Source organism: Cervus elaphus, chromosome 25 (assembly GCF_910594005.1).
Source record: "Cervus elaphus chromosome 25, mCerEla1.1, whole genome shotgun sequence".
Lineage (NCBI taxonomy): Eukaryota > Metazoa > Chordata > Mammalia > Artiodactyla > Cervidae > Cervus > Cervus elaphus.
Window position 1 is genome coordinate 15,885,217 of NC_057839.1, and position 23,682 is coordinate 15,908,898.

Genomic DNA, 23,682 nt, shown 5'->3' on the forward strand with positions numbered 1-23,682 from the left:
CTTATCCCTACAGCCCAGAAAAATAAAGCCCAGCCTGGTCCAGGCTCTCTCTCCAGGCTCAGCACTTAACACATCTTCTGTCTTCGCTTCTGTCTTGTTCCCCACACTGCGCTCACCAGGAACCATGCTCCCGGCCTTGTAACCACAACACAGGCTCTCATCCCACTCCATCTGCCCCTGCCGTGCCCTCTGCCCAGGTGGGCCCCCCCTGCCAACTCCTCTTCTCTTCCTGATTGATATCTTTTCATCCTTCTACAGCCAAAGAGCATCTCCTCTGGGAGCTCCCCTGCTGAAATCAAGTCAGACAGAATTAATCCTCTCTCCCCTTGTCTGTTACTATTTGACAGTCAACGGTTTTCATGTTGGTCTTCCCTGAGGGAAGGTCATGGGTCACCCATCCTGGAAGCCCAGCCTCTGTTGTGGGGTCATTCCTGGCAATCAATACGTGTTTGCCGGGTGAATGACAGGTTCTACAGTGTATGTCTACACGTCGGTGGCTTCAAATCTCTTTGAGCAGTAGGAGGTACACAAGCAAAAAGCGAGGCTCACGCCCCCCTTCCTGCTGCACTCCTTCCTGGAGTTTTCATTACCCTGTTGATACAGTGCTGAGTTTTTTTCCTACCTGGATTGTTTCTACTCCCCTCCCCATCTGCCATACCCTTATTCCATCTACCCAAATCTTATCCTTCCTCCAAGACTGGCCTCCTATCTCACTCACCCTGAAGGCCTTTCTCAGTTACACAGACATGCCCAGACAGGCTCCAGGCTGAAGGAAAAGAAATAGTTTACGTTGTAAAATCACTCCAGGCCCTACCGCTCACGTAAGCCTGGCCCTAAAGAAGCCTGATTTGGTAACAGGGAAGGGAAAGGTCTCAAAACTGTGCATAGGATCTCGCCTTGACCAAGAGCCTGATCTTCCCAAGAGCAGACTCTCGTGCCCCTTGTCAACTACAAATTGGCTCTTGCCAAGAGCATTGCCAACAACTGAACAAGGGCATTTGCCATCTGCCTCTGCAGAGACCGAACCCTGTGCTATTGCAGCTACTCACCTTCAACACCCTCTGAGGGGGTTCAGCATGAAGTGAGGCGCTCTGTGCTCCAGGGAATCTGGTGGGACAGGTCTTTAGGAGCAGATTTTATGATTTCAATCCTTGCATCTCCTCATATCTAGAAAAGCACTAAATCTCTTCATAGTGACATCAGATCCTCCTGACTAGCAAAAGAAACCTTTTGTAAAATGAATGCCTAATAGTATTGAACTCCACCTTCCCCCAAACCTTATATATTGACCTTCCTCCCATTGCCTCTTTGGAGCAGTCTCTCTGAGCTATCTGAGGTGCTGCCTCCCTGGCTGCAGTCCTCATTTTGGCCCAAATAAAACTTAACTCGCAAGTCTCAAGTTGTGCATCTTTTTTTAGCCGACACCCTCAAGCTGATGGAATCACAAAGGCCTTTGTCATTTGTCAAGCATTTCTTCTGGCCCCTGTCTTCCACTTCCCATCCATGTGCCCTCACCCCAAACCCCTTAATTCCATGGTCTCTGCCCAGATCAGTGTGGACCCACCAGCTTGACTACACAGGGGACCGGCCACTCTGCTACTTGAAACTGTCTCGCTTTGCTGCTGTGAAACTGCTCACCTGGTTTCCCTCCTAACCCCTGGGCACATCCCCTCTAGCTCCTCTGCTTTGATCTCAGGATCTGCAGCCTCACAGGGTCTGTCCTGGAGTCTGTCTGACCTCATCACCTCCCATGGCCTTATGTAACGCCCCCTGGCCTGGAAGTCCCCAACCAGCTTCTCCAACAGAACCGAACCTTTCTTCAGAATTCAGACCCCACATGGGTATCACACAGACTTCTCAAATTTCACATAAAATCAAACTCTTGTTTTGCCATAAGCTGCTCCTCCTCAAGCCTTCCTTCCCTTAGTAACCAGAACCACCTTCCACTCTCTTACTCCGGCCAACAGTCCAGAAGCTGTCCTTGACTTTCCCTTGACCTGCCTCTTCCAACTCATCTGCCAGCAAGTCCTACACACCGTCCTGCAGAACAAGGCCTGACTTCAGTCACTTTTCTCCAACCTCACCACTCACCCTCTGGGCCAGCCACCATCATCTGCCCCCCATACCTCCCCTCAACCCTCCTCCCCCACCCTCCCCCCTACCTTCCCCTACGTCCTCTTTCCCTCACACACTGCCCCCCTCACCCATGTGGCTCTTCCTTAGGTTGCTCTTGCCCTAGCTGGAGGAGGTTCTCTCTACTTGGAATTCTGGTCATTCTAGTCCAACCAGCATGTTACACCCACAGAGAAAAAGAAGCCATCAGATCACCCTATTTAATTTCTTGGCAAATCACTTGTTATTCTCCAATGGTTTCTTGGCTTGTATGTTTATGCTCAGTGTTCTTCCCTGCCCCCCACCACCCCATCCCCATGTGCATGCATGCTCAGTTGCTTAGTCGTGTCTGATTCTATGTGACTCCACAGACTGTAGCCTGCTAGAAAACAAAACAAAACAAAAAATCCCATGGAATTTTCTAGGCAAGAATGCTGGAGTGGGTTGCCAGTTCCTGCTCCAGGGGCTCTTCCTGACCCAGAGATCAGCACTGAGTCTCTCACGTCTCCTGCACTGGCAGGCGGATTCCTTACCACTGCGCCACCCGGGGAACCCTGGCCCCATTGTTAGCTCTGTGTGAGCAGAAACCTTCTCCACGCTGTTCCGTGATGTGTTTGTTCTCAGAGCTAGAACACAGCCCGGTCAGTAACTGATGCTCAGGCTGCAGGAGCGCTGTATGAATGAAGGTCAGTCCGTGCCAGCACTCATGTCTCCCACGTCACCTCTCAATACTTTCGGCCAAAAGACTTTGGGATGCATAGTCCAAGATGCCTCTGTCTTCTCTCCATTTACATTTGATGATAATCTATACTCCTTAATATATAATATATACTCCATATACTCTATGTTCCATAATCTGATGCCATGAGTAAATTTTTGTACTTCTCCAGAATTTCTATCTTTAATAAGATTTTGCGGAAGTTATGCCACTGGAATAGACCATCTGTCAATAAGTTGCCAGTTACATTAAAAAAATTACTCTAAGCCAGCCTTCCCCTCATCAGCTTGGTAACTATTACTTGCTAATCATCTTCTCTGTGCCTGGTACTTAATCATCCCCATCATTGAAAGATAAGCATTGACTTCTGTATTACACAGATGAAGAACCTGGGCTCAGAAATACTATATAAGTAGAACAGAGTCCTTTAAAGCAAATGACAGAGCTGCATGAGCCTTGAAAATGGTTAAAACATCTCAGAGGGAGGTCTAGATACATCAAACAATGTATGTGTGTGTGTTAGTCACTTAGTTGTGTCACTCTTTGCGACCCCGTGAACTGTAGCCCACCAGGTTCCTCTGTCCTTGGGATTTTCCAGGCAAGAGTACAAGAGTGGGTTGCCATTTCTTCCTCCAGGCGGGGGTCTTCCTGTTCCAGGGATCAAACCCAGGTCTCTTGCATTGCAGGCAGATTTCTTACCATCTGAGCCACCGTATTAAACAAAATAACTACCTATGCACCTTTAAATCAGCAGCCCAAATCCCAGCTTCTGTCATAATCATGAGAAGGATCAGATCCAGAGTCACACATTCAGATTTCTGGAACAAAGCTAAGCGGGGCCATCTGTGATCAAGAAGAGGCAGCACCACAGAAAACAAGGAACATTAACTCGCGTCTCCGGAGCTAAACCCACACACTGGCTTCACCTCGGGTCTCACCCACCAACGCTGCAGTTTGTGACAGCCCTGGGGATGTTTCAGATCCTCCTAATGAAGAAGCTGCACACAGCTGTCGGGAACGCGGGCAGCAAAAGGTTAGAACTTTAAACTGTGTCTCTACCCCTCCTCTGAAATGAAGTCAGCCACATGGCCACAGCAGTGCACACCACTGAACTCCCTACGTAAAAATGCTAAGTCAGAGCCCTAACTCGTTGATGAATGGGGGAGCATTCCTTGATACACATTCCCGTGTCCTGCAGATTGACTGTAAAACTAAATCTAACTAGACAATGAACCCTGTGTCGCTGGGGAAATTAATCACCAGCAAAAGGGCACTGCAGCCCAACAGTGGTCGTAGGCTGGCAACCTCCTTCCAGCAAACTGCACATAGGCGCTTTAATGAGGGAGAAAATATGAGCTAAGAGAACTGTAGTCAAATCATTTCCTACAGAAGGGGAAGCACATGAACTGACGTGGTGATATCTGGCGCCAAAAGATGAGCTAGGGAGAACAAAAGGCTGTCAAAGTCAGGTGTCATCACTAAAGCTGAGACAGCCCAGGGCGTGGGCTCAAGCTGCAATATGACATTCTCAAAGGGAGCACGAGTTTTGTTCCTAATGTCAGCCCTTTTAGTGATTTTTATTGATGTCATTTTTCTTCAGGACTCGCTGGTTCTCCCAGACCAGCAACAGGAGATTCCAACAGAATGTCATGATGTCATCAGAAACACACACTTTGATAAATAATAAAAATTTCCTGTCATCCTTAAATGCTCTTTTTTTGGACATGATTTTCCTACCTATGCAGGTAATGATGTCCAGCACATTCATATCACTCTACGGCCTCTCTAATTGACCCTCACACCAAACCCTGGTTAGAATCAACTTCAAGCCTCCTTAAGACACATGGAAATCCTTAAGGTAAGTACACATGGGGACATGCACACACAGACACACACACAGTGACATCCTGGTACAGAATGGGGTAAAGAAGATGTCGTGAAGGGAAGAAGAACATTTCACCTACAGAAAGGTGAGATGTACTAGGCCATCACAGAAAGAGAAATAGGTCCCACTGCCATCTTTTCAGATTCAGACACTCTGGATGGTAACTTCAATCCTATAAAGTTAGGGATGATCTCCTCACCTATGAAGTGGGCACACCACCACCAAAGAATTCCACCTACTCTGCCTATTTCCCACAAAGTTGCAGCCTCAAACATTACAAAGAACTACATGATGGGATAAAGTTCAGACAAATAAACAGTAAGAGTGACCTCACTGGGCTTTTATGAGGAACCAATTAGAATTTGTATGTGAGAAGTGTCCTTAAATTGGAGAGCTCTGTACAATTACTGAGCCAAATTGATCTTGGCAGAGACACAGAGTTTTGAATGCTTCTCCAGAAGCAATATCGCTCTACAACCCTCAGACCCAAAGTGGGTCAGAGAGTCCCTTGAAAAATGGAATTCCAAAATTAACTGGGGCAAAAAATAAGGCTGCCCTAGCCTCCATTATCCTTCAACAACCCAAATCAATTCAGAGGGTGATGGAATGCACGTTCCCCTAAATACAAGTTAGGAGTGTTGTTTTTGTTTTGTTTTTAAGAAGCATCTAAGGCTTCTGGCCAATTTCTATCAAAATAAATCCAATGCAACTATGACAATTTCACAACACAATTCCCACTGGCCGGTGCTGCTGCCGCAGTTGCTCCTACCATTTGACTGATTCCTTAGTGTTTAGCCACTAGGATCGCAACTGATCCTCAGAATCCATCTTAACATGGAGTTGTGAGTGCCTCTTACACAAGAGTAGTGAAAAGTGTTTACTATTAGCCATCTCTAGAAGAGCGAAATGAGCAAATGACTGACAGTCAAATGGCTTTGCAAAATGAAATTTGCTACTTTGGGCTGATAATTTCCAACAAATAAAAGTATTAATACCAAATAATAATTTCATTCATCTAAACCATCTGGTCAGCTATTCTGGGTAACATTTTGCAAACCCCTCACACTGGAAGGCTGAAAATGCACAGTGCTCCTTGAGTCACACATTGTGTTATTGTATTATGTGAAAAAGGCAGCAGGTTACAAAATTCTCCCTTTAAAGTTTCTGTGCCTAAATGACATCTCCCCTACTGAACTGTACAGAACTTCACAGTCCAACACTCATTTTTATTTAGTATAGTTCTTGTTCTTTCTTGAGAAAAGAACAGCTAACAGCCACTCCTATAGTCCAACTCCTTAAGTAAGACAGAAAGAGAGAAAGAGACTTCTGTCACTGCTAGAATTTCTCAGGTCTTCACTGAATCACAAAAGGAGCTTTTCCGCCTGGCTTCTGGGGGCATCTCTAGGGGACATAGAGGCTAATGACCCAAATTCAGGCTATTCAGGTGTTTCTCCATTCAGAGCATTAGGCTCATGATCCAGTTAGATGGACTCAAGAAATCTCAGCTGCAGGCTGCAGCTGAACACACTTCTCAAGGTCAGCGCCTGTACTCTGAGGTACGCACAAGTCACTGTATTTCTCTCATTAAGACCCAAACCACAGGAGCACAAGCCAAGGCGGATTCTGCAGAGCATCTGCCTCCCACCCGCAGCCTAACAGAGAGGCCTCAGCGTCTCTGCTGCTCCTGCCTCCCTCATCTCCACCCCATCACATCAAAGCCCTGGAAACAACGCTGAGCTCCGGGACACTGCACCTCCAGCAACAGGTGGGATGTCCCACTTGGCTGTGATGCCCTCATTTTCAGATCTGACATCACTAAACACAATTAAAAGTGATATTATTATCTCCCCAGCTGATTTCTCTCCTAATTCCCTATTTCCTTCTGAGCTATGACAGTGCCGCTGGTCTGCATCCTGCCTCCCATCTTTCAGCTTGTCCTGTTGACTCTTCTTCCATAGCACCTGCCGCATGCTTCCTTTCCCTTCTCAATCTCATCTTTCTAGATCTATGGTTTTTCTTCCTTTTCTATACTTTGCGTCCTCCATTCTATTCATACCGTGTTTCTCCAGTGCAGAAATCTTACTGAAGATTTTCCTGGTTAAAAACCTCAGACACGCCCCACTCTGAGGAGATAAAACCCAAATCTCATAGACTGGCATGTGACAGACACTACAGTCTGTGCCCGACCACTCTTTCCATGAAGTGCCCTCTGCCCACACTCGAGGTTACTCAAGCTCTCAGACAAGCTGGCTCATTTCCATTTCTGATCACGTTTTCATCATCCCTTCCACCCCTACTCACCCCTGGTGACCTTCCTTCTATTCACTTACTTCCCCCCAATCGGCCTTCAGGGTCCAGTTCAAGTCATGCTCCTACATTTCTAAATCCTCTGGCTGTGCTACTAAAGTGGCCTCTGTAACATAACCCATTCCATTTTATTTTTTCAGGTGTCCAGGCTTACCTAAATTGTTACTCAAAACAAAAATAAGTTCAAGGAAAATCAGAACTCCTCTTCTTGATATGTCTTATAGTGAGTAAAGTGAAATCGCCCAGTTGTGTCTGACTCTTTGTGACCCCATGGACTGTAGCCTACCAGGCTCCTCCATCCATGGAGTTTTCTAGGCAAGAGTACTGGAGTGGGTTGCCATTTCCTTCTCCAGGGGATCTTACCAACCCGGGGATGGAAGCCGGGTCTCCCACATTGCAGGCAGATGCTTTACCGTCTGAGACACCAGGGAGCCTGACGTCTTATAGTATCAGCAGAGCAAACCAACCAAAGTTGGTTCTATTTGCTTATTCACTGATATGCTACAACTTACAAATAGTGAGATGACTTCCTAAGGACTGATTTTAGAACACAGAAAAACTAGAATGGGTGCATTTTAGGTTTTGCCTTCCTTTAATAAACTTTATTCTCATTACCACAACTCACCCAATGGCTATCCAACCTTGGAAGCTCTTAAGAAACTTCCATTTGGGGAGGGAAGAGGAAAATAGATAAGTTTATTTTCTATAAAAACAAAAGGAAAAATTATACCTGGTTTTAATAATGTGTTAAATTGATGACAGCAATTTCAAAGTATATCCTCTCTCATGTTCATTCATAACCACACTAACAAACTTGTACATATCATACAATAACACAGTGTCTCAGAATAAGCAAACAATAAAAATATGGGTATGCTTTTCAGCCACCTATATAGTGGACTCCAGAGTGAAAAATAAAATCACCTGGAAGCTCCAAAGAAGCAGGGAATAGAAGTGAAAATGTCTTTGGAGACGGGACAACCACAGAGTTCAAAGTGCAGAGCTCCAATCCACTGCAGCCACTGCTGCTTCACTGGAACACACACAGTTAAGCAAAAATTGACCAAATGATTACACCACCCAAAGCAATCTACAGATTCAATGCAAGCCCTATCAAACTACCAATGGCATTTTTCACAAAACTGGAAAAAAATCACAATTTGTACAAAAACACAAAGAACCTCAAATAGCCAAAGCAATCTTGAGAAAGAAAAACAGAGATGGGGGAATCAACTTTCCTGACTTCAGACTATACTACAAAGCTACAGTCATCAAGACAGTATGGACAAAACAATAAAATACATTTTTTGTCAAATTCTTTCAGTTCTGTTTTCACAAAAAATATAACATCAAATGGACTCTTATTTCAATAGCTGTAATAATTTATTATTACATTAATTACATATTACATATTAATAATTTATTACAGCTATATAATAATACTTATTATCTTTCTTCCTTTAGGAAAGAGACAATGGCCATTGTAAGCTTGCGGTATAACCTGATTGGTCATTAAGGTGGAGGCCAATGACTCATGACTGTGAAGCTATTATGAGACCTGTGAGTCCAAATACTGCCAACAACCTGAAAAAACAAAGCCACGCACAGAGGCCCTAGTATTTTCCCCCCACATGTCTTTAGCTATTGTTGTGATCAATAAATTAGAAAATATTAAATGTCCTGATTTCACAGTCACTTTCTGCTTTCTGCCTTTCTGCTTAATCAAGAGATAATGTTCAATCAGGGGATTGTACGGGATGTTCTACACAAAGCCTGACATTAAAAAGGATTCCCAGAATGACAAAGGTGAGACCAGCTATCCCAGATCCCTGATGCTGACCCCATATGTCACCCAATGTCACACAGATCTGAGGCTTTTCAAGCTCTCCAGCTACTGCTGGGCTCCACACAATGACTATTAAGTTCAGCTTCTTTTATAACTCCCATCACTGATAGAAGGCAATAAACGAAAATGAGTGGAGGATGGTGGTCAATGGATGCTAAAAGGATAAATAAGTCACTAATGCATCCATACGCTATCTCACACTGAGCTAAACCAAAAGCCCATACATTCAAGGTTTCAAGACCATGCTCTAAGTTATAGAAAGGAAACAATGAATGGATAAACCAAAGCACATTATAAATCATCACACACAAAATATCTGGATCTACATTGTGGGGCTATGAACCATCCAGATGCCCACGCTGGATCCCCCTGGACTCAGGAGTGAGCCCACAGAGCCCCCTTTATTAAACACACGGCACACTTGCCTGGGAGGGGAGTGGGAGGAGCAGCGTGGGATTTTCATCACCCCATCAGTGTCATCACACTTCAGTCAAACTGTTTCCTTGCTTGTTTCCTACACGGCTGGGAGCTCCCTGAGGGGAGGGATGGAGTCCCATTCATTGTCTTCTCCTCCAGACCACGCCTGGCTCTCAGAAGCAAAATGACTGGGGAGTGAAGTGGGGCACACGGAGCCCCATCAGCGGGGCAAGTGGCAGGAACAGCAGTGCACGCCAAGAGGCCTAGAGCACAGTCCACAGCAGGGCCTCCGACAAGGGAACTGTAAAAGCTGCCAGGGAGAAAAAGTGAGCCAAAGCAAGCACTCTGCAGTGGGCTGTAACTGCAAGTCATTCTGTGGCTTTTACCTGGAGCCTTGCTCAAGCTTGCCCAGATCCCACTGCCTGTAACGTGTCAGGAAGCCATCACATACATGAAAACTGGAGGCAAAGATTCCATGAGGTGGGGCTGAAACGTACCATCAACCAGACAGCAAGGGGTTCTCTCCTCCAAGCAGATACAGACAGATGGACACACACACTCAAAGGCATCCAGAGTCTGGAAGGTTAAATCAGCACTTGATGAGGGAGTAAGTCCCCTGGGCCACGGGAAAGAGGCTGGGCAACTTCCAACTCTCGAGTATCTTTACCCTTAAGGATGCCCTTGGGCTTGTACCTGTCTCCCTGTCTCCCTATCTGGCCCTGACAGCTCCAGCCACACTGGTCTGTCTCTTTCATGAACTATCTTGACTAGTGGTCCGTGCTGTTCCCTGGCTTTCGTTCCTGGGAGGAGTCAGGGTGCCGGAGTGAATGGAGCACTGGATTAAGAATCAGAAAAGCTGGTTCGAGTCATATGACTCCTTCAGCCCTTGGTCCTCCTTCTGTGACACAGAGGTAAAGGGGCCCACATAGAGGGTCAAGTGAGGATCACAATAAAAGTGGGAGAATATAGTTCACCATTCTATTTGGCTTCGATGGTTGCTGTACTGTTAACACAGACTTGGTAGTTTTAAACAGTGGAAATGGATTCTCTCAAATTCGGTAGTCAGAAATCCAAAATCAGTATCAATTGGCCCCAATCAAGGGATCGGCAGACCATGCTCCCTCGGGAGGCACCAGGGAGAACCTGTTCCTTGCCTCTTCCAGTTTCTCTGTGTCAAACCTCCCTCTTAGTACATTTGTTGATAGGATTTATGACCCACAGGATAATCTAGCATGATCTCTTCATCTCAAAATCATTAAAATGAACCACAACTGCCAAGGCTCTTTTTCCAATTAGATAACATTTGTTGGTTCCAGAGATTAGGATCTGATATCTTTGGGGCCACCATTCAGGCCTCTCCACCCATCAACTACATTCAGTGTTAAAGTACAATTCTTGCCACATATTCTTTCATTTATTTATTTAAAATTAATTAATTTTAATTGGAGGATAATTGCAATATTGTGGTGGCTTTTGGCATACATCAATATGAATTGGTCACAGGTACACATGTGCCCCCCTTCCTGAGTCCCCCTCCCACCTCCCTCCCCACCCCATCCCTCTGGGTTGTCCCAGAGCATCGGCTTTGGGTGCTCTGCTTCATGCATCAAACTTGCACTGGTCATCTATTTTACATATGGTAACGTACATGTTTCAATGCTATTCTCTCAATTCACCCCACTCTCAGCTTCTCCCATTGAGTCCAAAAGTCTGTTCTTTACATCTGTAAAGATGCCCTGCACATAGGATCGCTGGTACTGTCTTTCTAAATTCCATGTACATGTGTAATATACAGTATTTGTCTTTCTCTTTCTGACTTACTTCACTCTGTATAATAGGCTCCAGGTTCATCTTACTCATCAGAACGGATTCAAGTGCATTCTTTTTCTTTTATAGCTGAGTAATATTCCATTATGGATATGTACCACAATTTCTTTATCCATTCATCTGCTGATGGACACCTAGGTTGCTTCCATGTCCTGGCTATTATAAACAGTGCTGCAATGAACACTGGGGTACACGTGTCTCTTTCAATTCTGGTTTCCTCAGGGTATATGCCAGCAGTAGGATTGCCTTAGACACCCCTGGGACAATGTTAAACACCCCACCATTCAAATCATAGGCATCCCAGAAGGAGAAGACAAAAGGAGAGGGCATGAGAAAATACTTGAGGAGATAATAGTTGAAAACTTCCATACTCTGTTCTTAATTCTCATCATCACAACTAGGACTGAGATCCTTTGAGGCTAAGAACAACTCTTTGACTTTGCAAGTCCCATGATGGTTTTTAAGGTGTTATTTGTTCATATAGAAAATAAAGCCCTATTCCACTTAATTTTTAGTTCCCAGCACTGGATCCCATGTAAAAATTCTAACTTAGTGTCAAGTGTTTCATTTTTTATTTCTAAAATACCCAGACTTTCTGTTGAGAGAATCTAGGGAAGGAGGAACTGCATGGTAGATGCCTCCACTGTTACAGCCAACTGCCTTGCACTGAGGGTCATGCCACGCATTGTCAGTGAAAACTGTTCCAAACTATCACCTGAATACACACAGGCAGGAGAACTACGAGAAGTAAAATTGCCATATACGCCAGACAAGAGTGTGTGAACTCCATGCAGCCTGAGTCATCTCAAAGCAAAGGAAAGAAAAGCAGCAGCTAATTGGGAAGAGCTTGATGAAGCCTTAAGATGGGGTGGTAAATCCATTCACGCATTTTTTTCCTGCAACTATTTGCTGAGGACACACTATGGGCCAGATACTAGGGACCCAGTCGTGAGCAAAATAGGCGAACTATTGTCAATTTTAAAATTCCATGCTAGTTGGGAAAATAAACTACAAGTAAACAAACAAATATTGAATGGGGATATGCTTCTCCAGTGGCTCAGACCATGAAGAATCTGCCTGCCACGCGGGAGCCCTTGGTTCGATACCTGGGTTGGGAAGATCCCCTGGAGAAGGAAATGGCAACCCACTCCAGTATTCTTGCCTGGAGAAGCCCATGGACGGAGGAGCCTGGCGGGCTACAGTCCACGGGGTCACAAAGAGTTGGACACGACTGAGCAATTAACTAACATAGGGCTTCCCTGGTGGCTCAGACAGTAAAGCGTCTGCCTGCAGTGCGGGAGACCTGGGTTCAATCCCTGGGTTGGGAAGATCCCCTGGAGAAGGAAATGGCAACCCACTCTAGTACTCTTGTCTGGAAAATTCCATGGATGGAGGAGACTGGTAAACTCTGGTCCATGGGGTCGCAAAGAGCCGGACATGACTGAGCAACTTCTCTTCTCTGAGAAAACTAACATTCACCAAAGGAAACATCATGAAGCAGGTCTGGATAGGGGGGAGGTTGGGGACACACTTCTCCTAGAGGGGCAGGGAAGGCCTGCCCCAGTGACAGGGGCAGCAGACAATGTCTGCTGCAGTGACATTTAGTTCGGACATTGAGTGAAAGAGCTCAGGTGATTGAGGAACAGGAAGGAGAGTCTCCTCTAGCTGTCCTGATCAGCTAGAATAAGTTGATGTGCCAGAAAATGCAGTGCTCAGTAAGATGATGTTAAAAGGACCTAGGAGTCAGCTAGAAAGACCTCCCACTGATGGATTTTGGGACAACGTGACCAACAAAAAGAGGAATACTGGTCATGGGTCCTTATGCACCAAATATAGGTTATCTATTTTATTCTTTAAAAATATGCATGAATCAATAATAACATTCCTAAAAATGGGGAGAGAGAAAGGAGGAAAACTTCCTCTGTAACAGAAAAACACTGGAGAAGGCAGTAGCACCCCACTCCAGTACTCTTGCCTGGAAAATCCCATGGACGGAGGAGCCTGGTAGGCTGCAGTCCATGCGGTCGCTGAGAGTCGGACACGACTGAGTGACTTCACTTTCACTTTTCAGTTTCATGCATTGGAGAAGGAAATGGCAAGCCACTCCAGTGTTCTTGCCTGGAGAATCCCAGGGATGGGGGAGCCTGGTGGGCTGCCGTCTATGGAGTTGCACAGAGTCAGACAGGAAGGGACTTAGCAGCAGCAGCAGTAACAGAATTAGAAAACTGCCACTTGAAAAATAGCAACAAAATAACTGATTCAAGCCAGGTCATCAAAGAATGCAAAAACCACTGGGTAAAATTTTATTGAGAAAAGGATATTCATATGATCTCAAAACAGTACTCTGGAGATTACTTAATAAAGCAAAAAGCATAAAACTGCACAGGAAAACTTTGGCAGGCACCAGATTTGGGGCTTTGCAGTATGATGCTATGAGTAAGACATTTTCATCTGTTCTTCTCAAGTATGTTTAACCCGAATCTAATGATCAAGAAACCATCAGATAAATTGAGATTGTGGGACAGTCAACAAAACAGTTTTCCTATATTCCTGAAAAATGTCAGTGTTATGAAAAGATGGAAGAAAAATCTAAAACTGTTCTAAAGGAAACTAAAGAGACACGGCAACTAAAGGAAACATGTACTTTTAAACTAGATTCTGGAGTTTAAAAATGCAACTCTAAAGAACTTTGGAGGGGATAATTGGAGAAATTTGAGATGGACTGCATATGAGATATTACTATAATCAGGTTCAACTTGGGAGTATAATGATGTTACGATTATGAAAGAGAAAGCACATGTCCTCAGGAGATAAATGTTGGAGTATTTTGGGGTGAAATGTCTGAATGTTTGCAAATTACTCTCAAATGGTTCAACAAACAAACAAAAGCAGTCATTTAATATTTATACGGGCTAAAAAGGAAGGAGGCAGGAAGACAAAGCAAATGTGAAGTGTTAATCGGTGAATCAAGGTGAACATGGGTGTTGGCCGTACTATTCTTTCAACTTTTTTTGTAGATGTGGATTTTTTTTTTGTTGTTGTTAAGGTGAAAGGGTAGGCGAGAATATTTCAGGTACAGGAGACAAAAAGGTTGCGACACAAACATTCTTCGAGTGGTCAAGAAAAATCAGAATCCAATGGGACCAGAAGGAAAGGAGTGAGAGACAGCAGGAATGGGTCGTGGAACATGGGAGGCAGCCCGTGGCAGGCTCTGAGCAGAGGAAGGACGGACACAGCAAAGACCACTCTGAGAGCCCAGACTGGGCGCAGGAGGGCAGGGGTTGAATGGAAGTGAGGAGGGGAGGTAAGTGAGGAGGCTTAGAAATCCAGGGATATGACTTCTGACTCTGGACTTAAGATAGAGCCAAGTTGATATTTTATATAAAGAGGAGAAGAAAAACAATTCCAATACCACTGCAGGAAAATAAATGTTCTCTCACTTTGGAGTATCCCCATACTGTTTTATTAAATGGATCCAGTAATAGTTCACCTGAGCATACTGTCATGGAAAGAGTGGTAGAAAAGCATACGAGTCCATGAAATTTAGCTCATTTCCTCTTCACCTGAGATCATGAGTACAGCTGTCCCGTTTTCATAATGTCTCATCATCATCACGTTCCATTAGCATATGCAACATCCTCGATAACAAAGGTCGGGTTTTGAAGTTCATTTTGAATGCTGGGTTTCTAAGAACAGTACAAAGCTAATAATAATAATAAAACAGAATGCCCAGGTTGGAACTCTTCACAAATGATATCTAATTAATTCTTATAACACCTCCAAGAGGTATTATTAGCCCCATGTTACTGCTGGAGAAACTTGATAGCTTTTTTTTTTCTTTTAATTCTGCATTTGTATCACTCTTCTTGCTGAGACACGTCTAAGCTTTACATTGTCATTGCCATCTTTTGCTTTCAAAGAATATCACAACTTAATTCTCTTTTCAATAGGGTGGGTGTTAATGGCCGTAGCCACATTTTAAGTGTAGGAAATAAGTTTTTTAAGTGATGTGAGATGTTTTTCCCCTAGTCTTGAAGTGATACAGTAACAAAATGGAATATATGGTAGAACTCTATGCCGCCCTATCCCACCTACACACAGTAAAGTATTTTTTTTTTCATTTGCCCCAAGATGATCTAATAACTGGGAGATAACTGCTAAACGTGACACAGAATAATTTTAAGATGTTCCAGAACCAAAAATCAAAATTTGGTTAAGTGAAGAAGTCATAATATTTGATACAGAAAAACTGTGTAACAATAAATACTCCTGATTGATGAAAGCCAAATGAGTCTCTCAGTGTGGGTGGTACGAAGGAAGTTTCCAGGCTCCTTGGACTTTGGGTGGAGCTCCTACTTCAGGTCTGAGGAGGCAGGTCTTTTAATAGGCTCAAAAAGTGTGAGACCATCACAGCAGTGTTGAGACACTCTCACCCCAGGGCTGCAGCAAGCCAGCCCTGGCCGAGGGAATGATGCAGACTGCTGAGGATAGGGCAGCAGGAGCTATCAGTGCCTTGGGGGCCTATGGCCTGATTTCCAAATGAAATCAATTTAACCTTCATTGTGTCACTTGGGCTCTGTCTAAAATAAAACTTTTTTAAAAAGAGAAATATAGGGCACCACAATTCGAAACACGTTCCCCAGCCCCATAACCACACTCTCAACAGAGGACTAAAGAATTCACTTGTATGGTGACCCAAAACACCAGGGAAGCCCACGTTAGTTGCTCAGTCTTGACTCTTTGCAACCCTACAGACTTTAGGCCAGCCAGGCTCCTCTATCCATGGCATTCTCCAGGCAAGAATACTGGAGTGGGTAGCCATTCCCTTTTCCAGGGGATCTTCCCTACCCAGGGATCAAACCCAGGTCTCCTGCATTGCAGGCAGATTTTTTTTTTTTTTTTTTTTTTTTTTTTTACCATCTGAGCCACCAGGGAAGCCCTGAAGTCCAGACAGAGTAACAAAATCACCTCCCTGTAAACATCATATTCTGTTCGGAATGCAAAATTTGAAATGACTAAGAACTGAAGTGTGTTCAAGTGTAGACACTTCACTTTATGCCACAGAATAAGAGGGCGGGCTCTTCCCCCAGAGGCCTGAGTTTTAATGGGATCAAGCCACTTTCCAGACATTGTGGGTATAATTTACTGTTCAAACTTGGGGGGTGTTAAAGTGAAAGGGGGGCGCTTTTACGAATGACAATGGGACAGCAGGCATCAACCGAACGGCACATAGGCAGACCGATGTGTGTGGTCACTATAGATAGGTAAGTTTGTTTCTCTGAGTCTGTTTTCACTTCTGTCAAACTGTCTTCCTGGCCTCACAGGCCTGGTGTGAGGACTACAGGAGTTAATGCATGGGGAGCACTAAGAATATTCACATATGGGGCAGGTAGCAAGCTCTCAGTGAAACTAAGCCACCCCACATGCAGATACCTAAGTGATTTTAGCCTCCTGCTCAAAACCATAAGCCAAAGAGAAAAGTTAGCATGAACAAGTGAACGCATAATGAAAAAAGAAGAATCATTATGTCAGAAACCAAGGCCCCTGAAAGGCTCTCAGGGCCTGGCCACAGGGGCTCCTAAGCCTGCAGGGGCAAAGGCTTTGAGAGGGTGACATGTTCCAGGGACCCAGAGGGATGTGAAAGCTCTGCTTGCCATCTGACCTCATAAAACCTCATTCCCTGGGCTCGGTATCTGCAATAAGTTTATTCCATTCTCCCGTCCCCATTACGGTCTACTCTCTGCCCCCTCACCCACCCCTCACCTGGAGTACCACACACACATCCTCTCATTCTCCCTTCTTACAGGAAACAGAAGCCGCCGGCTGGCAGCACCTGCAGAAACCACAGTAGCCGAGTGAAGCACTAACTGGCCTGTCCACGCCTCACCCGCCACCGTTCCAGTGACACCCGAGACCCCAACCTTCCCACTTCTGCCTGGACCACACCCACAGGGCCAGCCAAGTGTTCACAGTCATGCTCATCTCTGCTTCGCAGAGCCATTCCGTATGGTGCTGGTACTAAACAGACCTGGGCCTACACAGCAATTCAGAAATAAAACTCAGGGATGCATAAGGTGGTTCATTAAACCATCACATTCACAAAAGTACTGGAACTGGTGTCTGCAGACTATGAAAAAATTGCCATCTGGTACCAGCTTCTTCAGATTTTTTTTTCAATATTCTTCAGAAAGTGAAGTGGCGGGGCGGCCGGGGGGGCAGGCGCAGAAGAAACAATGGAAAAGACAAATGGTCCTACTCATCCTACAAAGTCAGTGAAACTAAATGGGTATATCAGTCAGGTGACTTTCCCACACTTACAGGTGTCCCATGAAAAGGAGACACAAATAAGTTTGTTTGTATCCTATTTTAGATTCTACATATTAGTGATATCATATGATGCTTGTCTTTCTCTGTTTGGTTTACTTCATTTAGTATGAAAATCTCTAGGTCTATCCATGTTGCTGCAAATGGTATTGATTCATTATTTTTATAGCTGAGTAATATTCCATCCCATATATGTACCACATCTTCTTTATCCATTCATCTATTGATGGACACTTAGGTTGCTTCCATACTTTGGCTATTGTAAATAGTGCTGCTATGAACACTGGGGCGCATGTATCTTTTCAAGTTATGTTTTTCTCCAGATATATGTCCAGGAGTGGGATTGCTAGATCATATGGTAGTTCTATTTTTAATTTTTTAAAGAACCTCCATACTGTTCTCCAGGCTTCTCAGGTGGCACTAGTGATAAAGAATCTGCCTGTCACTGCAGGAGATACAAGAGACACGGGTTAGATCACTGGGTCGGGAAGATCCTCTGGAGAGGAAATGGTACCCGTCTCCAGTATTCCTGTGAGGTAAATTCCACAGGCATAAGAGCCTGGTGGGCTACAGTCCATGGAGCTGCAAAGAGCTGGACATGACTGAGCGACTGAGTACACACATGCACACACATACTGTTCTCCAGAGCAGCTACACTAATTTATATTCCCAGCAACACTGTAGGCAGGATTCCTTTTCTTCACAGACATAGAAAACAAAGGGAAGCAGGGGAGAGGGATAACTTAGATGTTTGGGATTAAAATGTATAGACTACTATATATAAAATAGATAATCAACGAGGACCTACAGTATAGCACAGGATAGAGTATAGCACTATACTCAATACGTTGTAATAACCTATAATGGTAGAGAATGTAAAAATATATATATATATATCCTAAGCATTTTAGTACATATCTGAAACTAACACATTGTAAATCAACTATATTTCAATAAAAATTTAAAAAGAAGACATTAAAAAAAGGAGGCATATTCACAGCATACTACCATGTATTTAGTGAATGCTTATTATGCCTGCCCCTCACCATGGCAACAAGTGGAGTGATGGGGGATTCAGGGAGCTGTGGACACCTGGTCACCTTTCTAGCAGCAGCAGGACGAATGGACAAGCTCTTGCACGGGAAGAGGGCAGCAGGGGCCCAGCTTGAGGCTAGACCAGACTCACGCCACAAGGGAACACTAACTCACTGGCGGGCTTTTGTTTTTAAAAAGCTGCCCCCAAAGTCCCCTGTTAGAACTCTTTTGCTGCTTCAAAGTACCTTCCACGACAAAAGCCAATTGATTTTAGGGCTTCCCTGGTGGTTCAGACGATAAAGAATCTGCCTGCAACACAGGAGAATCAGGTTCGATCCCTGGGTCAGGAAGATACCCCGGAGAAGGGCATGGCAACCCACTCTAGTGTTCTTGCCTGCAGAATCCCATGGACAGGGGAGCCTGGGCGGCTACAGTCCACGGGGTCACAAGAGCCAGACACAACTGAGCGACTAATGCTTTCACACTAACACTCACACAGATTGACTTTATGAAGTATCTGCCCTATAATAAGTGCTCTTACAGGTGCCAGGGAGATGGCAGGAGCAAATCAGACAGGCCTCCATTCCATGGAGCTTACACTGAACTCCCTTTCATCAAACTGACTTAGCCTCTTCACTATGTCATCTGTTGTGACCTCTAGACCATTTTCTCTGCCCCTCACCATAGCCAGGCACTGTCACTAATATACGCTGATGTTAACTTTCATGTAATAAGCCCTTTCTACTCCCGCCTTGAACCTTACTTTATGTATCATTAATACCTGGTCAGTTTTTAAATTTTGAAGGTTATAATTTAATATTTATGGAATCATCAAAATGCATGCCCTACCTCTCAAAGTGTCAGTACCAATTGCAAAGCACACACACGAGTGCGCCCTGCTGTGAGCACAGGTAAAAACATCGGAGCAGGCTGGATTCCCCGGGAGTCACATCCACTCCATCCATACATATTTATGGAGCCTCTACTATATACGTCAGGTGCTATTTTAGGTTCCCTGGATACATCTGTGGGGGAAAAACATTCCTCGTCCTCATGAAGTTGAGGCACACTGGCAATAGTTTTCTCTGAAACTAGCACTGAATCCTACCAGCCATGGGGCATGTGTGGCTTCAGTCCCAGCTGAAACAGGGAGAGAGATTTGGGAGAGATGAGAAGAACTGGAACAGCCACACCATCGCCATCTCCAGCTGAGCTGTGTGTCCACCACCACCATGAGACTCCAGGAACCAAATGGGGAGGTGAACAGAAGGATGGAAGAAGTGAAATAGGAGGGATGTAGGAAGTGCAAGAGATGCCCTAAGGGCTGCCATCCACTCAGAAGTTGGACCACGCGATTAAAATGCAAAACAATATTTTCCTATCAATAGCAATGTGGTCCCTGAGTTACAGTAGCCAGCCTCCAGCTATTTACTAGTCACTATTGAGGGTGAGGCCTACCAGGGGCCATGAAAGATCCTGAAAAGGTAAAATGAGGAAACCCTGGAATCTTGCTATCTAATAATCAGGGTCCAGATTATGAGCTGGCCTAGGTCACATTCACATTACTCATGAGGCACTGGTGTCCTCATTATATGAACTGCCACTAAATTAACGTAAGTGTGCTGTCTTGGGGATTGCAGAAATTCTGAGCAGCTATAGTTGCCACAGAAGAGGGAAGTAAAGGCATAAATAAATTCCACTTTAGATTTTTTAAATGTTTTCTATCAATTGGTATAGATAAACAGATATTTGGGCCATTTTTTTTTTTTAAAGCTTGTGGACAAATCGTGTCGTTTGCCTATTTCTCTCCAGCCCTGTTGTAAGACAATAAGAGCACCAGAATTTCAAGATGAAAGGGCCTTTGGGAATAATGTGCTTGAATTCTCTGTTCTACATCTTTCCAAGTAAGTGGGAACTTGGCCTTCTGGGAGATTTCCAACAGCGTGAAACTGATGGTGTGATGAGAAGATCCATTCTACACTCTGAAGCTTTCTTGGAAAATTCTTCCCCTCATAGAGAGCCAAAGTGTGCCATGTTATAGCCTCCTGCAGCAATGTGAGGTTACATCCCCAAGACGTACTCAGCTAAACTTACATTTCATTTAGCAGCTCAGCTGCCCCGGAAGCTGCAGTTCTCTCATTTCCGGGCAACTCTCAGGAAGCCCATGGAGACTAAGGCTAATTCCCGTCCCAACATAGCTTGCCTCCGGGGCTCCACCATGAAAGAAACAGCATCTTCCACCACAGCATTTAGAAACTGTGTGTGTCAGCACCTCCAAAGGGCACAGAAATAGACAGTGCTCACCACCACTGCTCTCCCTGGACCTTTGATGCCCACTCATTAAAAAGGAACAAAGAAGAAATCTGATCCATCACAACCAACGGAAGAAAAAACAATTCTATGCACAGATACAATAAATGCTTTTCTGTGGTAATAGCATGAATCTATTTGGAATCCCAGAGATTTCAGTTCCGTTCAGTCACTCTGTCATGTCCAATTCTTTGAGACCCCATGGACTGCAGCACGCCAGGCCTCCCTGTCCATCACCAACTCCTGGAGCTTGCTCAAACTCATGTCCATTGAGTTGGTGATGCCATCCAACCATCTCATCCTCTGTTGTCCCCTTCTCCTCCTGCCTTCAATCTTTCCCAGTATTAGGGTTTTTTCCAATGAGTCAGTTCTTCACATCAGGTGGCCAAAGTATTGGAGCTTCAGCTTTAGCATCAGTCCCTCCAATGAATATTCAGGACTGATTTCCTTTAGGATGGGCTGGTTGGATCTCCTTGCAGTCCAAGGGACTCTCAAGAGTCTTCTCTAACACCACAGTTCAAAAGCATCAACTCTTTGGCACTCAGCTTTCTTTATGGTCCATCTCTCACATCCATACATGACTACTGGAAAGATCACAGCTTTGACTAGACAGACTCTGTGATTTACATTAGACCATAATCTGGGGGCACATTATTAGGGACAGTCAACTCCAAGCAATCAACCAGAAATCTCTACTTAAGAGATGACTCAGTGTGTTCAGGACCAAACTCAATCCTGACTAATTTTCCTCCAACTCTGCTCTCTTAGGTTCTGCTCAATTAATGCTAAAAATCTCCATGTAAATTCATTCAAAACTATCTATTGAACACCTATTGTGGGCACCTTTCCTTCATTACCTTCTGCGGCCAAGACTGCTATTTCCCAAACTCATTTCCTGTTTCCTGGATGCAAGGAAGCTGTATTTTCCAGTCATCCTTGTCATTAGGCGTAGTAGAACTCCAAATTCTAGGCATGGAATGGGAGTGAGAGCAATGCCTGCCACTCTCAGGTCTGGCGTCGCACCATCTCCTGGGATCTTTTCATTTTCCATCACCTGGAATGATACCCAGAGCAACTCTAAAGGCCATGTGTTGAAGAACCCTCTGGATTACTAAATGACTGTGTAGAGTGGGTCCTCTCCACACTCTTGGTCTGTGAGTGAAAAATACAATTCCATTTTATCTAAACCAATTGTCTGGTGGTTGATTTGTGAGCAGTACCATAACCAATACATCTTCTATTTCCAGTTCACTCATTCATTCTTTAATAAACATTTTGCAAATGCTTACTACATTCCATGAACTGAGAAAGGCACTGGGGAAATAAAAATCACTAAAGGAGGTCACAAAGTCCACATAAACGGATAATTAAAACCCCATATAAATGAGCCCATGGCAATGTGTATGTCTTAAGTTAGTCACAGTGGAAAGATTTGAGACTTCATTTTGAATCCAAGGCTAGTTAAGCCACTTAAATATCTAAATGTGTTAACATCTTCATCTGCAAACAGAAGCAAAATTCCTTTCTGCCTAGTGTCAGGTGGGTTAAATTGAAAGAGATAGAAAGCATTCTGTCAAGTATCAAGTACTCTGCAAATTTTAATTCAATTCACTGCAATTGTCCTAATCCAGGACCTATTATCATACCAGCACCCTCACTGGAGCTACTAACTAAAGTCCTATCTATTCTTAAAGAATAGATTGGTAAACAGATTGGGAGATGGGTAAATGTAAATTTTCTCAGTCATTTTTTTATTCAGAAAAAATCTTCTAATACCCTGAAATAATTGCAAAATGAAAGTCAAACATTTCAGCTGAGTATTTAAGATCTTACATAGCATAGTCCCAAATTAATGTTTAAGTCCATATCAATCTCTGTATAAGTCCATGCTTTTTTTTCTACTTCATCCACCCTATCTTCTAGTTATAAACCCATTTCTACAATGTGCCACACTCTCTTACCTCCTTACTGTTTTATTCTCTGTTTAGTTTTGACCTTCACTGCTAACTCTACTCATTGAAACCTTCCAGTTTTTCATGGTCCAGCTCAAATATCAACAGTTCCAAAGACATCTCTACATCTCTCTCCAAAAACAGTTTTCAGAACCTCATCTTCCTCTGTACTACCACGGTGTTTTATTAGGAGTTTCTCTTCTCCACTATTGATAGCAACTTTATTTCAAGTAGCCTATTGTTTATAGGAAGGAAAAGGACATGTGGGTATTTAATAAAGGCGTGTTACATTGAGGGAAAAAAGTTCAGAAGACAGACCAGTTACTTGTGGTTAGATCATCAAAATAGACAAATTACAAGAGCAATGGAATTCTTTGGATTGTGAGAAAATCATTCCTATGCTTTAGGACCTACTATATTCAGGGGATACTTTATAAAAGTTATTACATGAAACTTTCATGTTGAAAGTCACTTTGACAATAATAAATATAATCCCATCAGCAGAAGAGTAGAGCCAAAGTTCAAAGTCTTTCACTCATTTCTGCAGTCAATTCTTCAAATTTTGGTTCAGTCTTATTTTAGAAAAATGAGAGAAACACATTAAATTGTCCCACTAATGGGTCTTCCCTGGAGGCTCAGAAGGTAAAGAATCTGCCCGCAATGCAGGAGACCCGGGTTTGATTCCTGGGTCAGGAAGATCCCTTGGAGAAGGGAATGGCTACCCCCTCCAGTATTCTTGCCTGGAGAATCCCATGGAGGAGCCTGGCAGGCTACAGTCCATGGGGTAACAAAGAGTAGTATTTTTAAGGAAATGGCAATGCATGGCAAATTTTTCATTCATTTGCATATAAGAAATAAAAAGTACTCATTAATAGAAAATAATTTAAGTCACTCTTTGCATCAACTGAGAATGTGCTTCTACCTTCTACTTTAGGATTAAAAAAATGGG

At 44.0% G+C, this 23,682-nt stretch overlaps 1 protein-coding gene across 9 annotated transcripts in view; it reads right to left on the reverse strand.

The window, feature by feature from the left end:
• MAST4 (microtubule associated serine/threonine kinase family member 4) overlaps positions 1–23,682 on the reverse strand; it is a 603,634-nt gene that overhangs the window by 194,297 nt on the left and 385,655 nt on the right. The gene's annotated exons all lie outside the window — the stretch shown is intronic.